A 1,366-nucleotide genomic window follows, 5' to 3' on the forward strand; every position below is an offset into this window, starting at 1 on the left:
TCTAATTTTTGGTGATTTTAATATTCACATGGAAAAGTCCACAGACCCACTCCAAAAGGATTTCGGAGCCATCACCGACTCAGTGGGTTTTGTCCTAGGTTTTGGCCTTTCTAGGGAGTTTTTCCTAGCCACCGTGCTTCTACACCTGCATTGCTTGCTGTTTGGGGTTTTAGGCTGGGTTTCTGTACAGCACTTTGAGATATCAGCTGATGTAAGAAGGGCTATATAAATTTGATTTGATTTGATTAACCAAGCAATCAATGTACATGCAAAAACAAAGATATGAAAAACATTCCTAAAAAAATCAACTTGCAYTAGAGCATGCTGGGAAATATGATTGTGATAGGCATGTTTTACTCTCCACAGAGTAAAACTGACTCTCACCTCTGGTTATTAACACAAACATTTTAACAATTAGTGAATCAACAATAGAACATTTTACACTGAAAAATCAACACTAGGTAACACTGGCCAAATTGCTATGTAGTTTCTAACCCTTTTTTACCACGCTTGTATAGAATGACATTTGCTTACAAATTATTTCTGAAGCATAGGAATTGTCAAGGGTTTATGAAGACTTTTTAAGTTGTAGTTGGTTCTAAGTGGGACCCCAAAGGTAGATCCCATCCCACCCACACATTTCAAAATTAAATCAAATGCTAACTTCACACTTTCACAAAAAAATWAAAATAATATGAATGCGTATACTTTCATTATTTCATCCTTCCTTCGAAACTATATCATTTAGTTTTATAAAGTACATTTATAGCTATTTACAATGTGTTGGTATGACAGGGGTTTCCCAGGGGTTGACYGGGGTTTTGCAGGGGTTGGGGTTTTCCCTCCCCTTGCTGCTATAAAATATCTTCACATGTTGTACACATTCATTCTTTCTTGTCTTCTTGGTAGAACACTAAGCCACACTGACCAATAGTCATCCAGACCTCAGGATTCTATTCTTCAGCTTTTTAGAATGAGACGTGTTTTTTCTCCAAACMGATCATTTCAACTGATGGTAAGACCAATTTGATACCATGTGGTGTAGTAGGGTGTGCCATTTATAATATATTATGATATACTGCAGTAGCCTACAWTATTTCATATCATAATACAATTGCCATATAACATAATATATTAGTTGTGTACAGTATGTATCCGTAAACCACAGAATAAATAAAAGATATGAAGGTTTAGCTTCCTTGAAGTGAACAGTGACCATTTAGACAGTGTTCCTGTTTCTGTTTGCTCAATAACATTCACAAAGATCTTAGTAATGCTTATGAATGCGTTTGGTATGCTCTACGTATGTACCCTTATTTAAGTATTACTCATTTTGCCTCATGTTCCCCAGCTCTCATGATTCATG

The sequence above is a fragment of the Salvelinus sp. IW2-2015 genome, unplaced genomic scaffold (assembly GCF_002910315.2).
Source record: "Salvelinus sp. IW2-2015 unplaced genomic scaffold, ASM291031v2 Un_scaffold609, whole genome shotgun sequence".
In the NCBI taxonomy this organism is placed as follows: Eukaryota; Metazoa; Chordata; class Actinopteri; order Salmoniformes; family Salmonidae; genus Salvelinus; species Salvelinus sp. IW2-2015.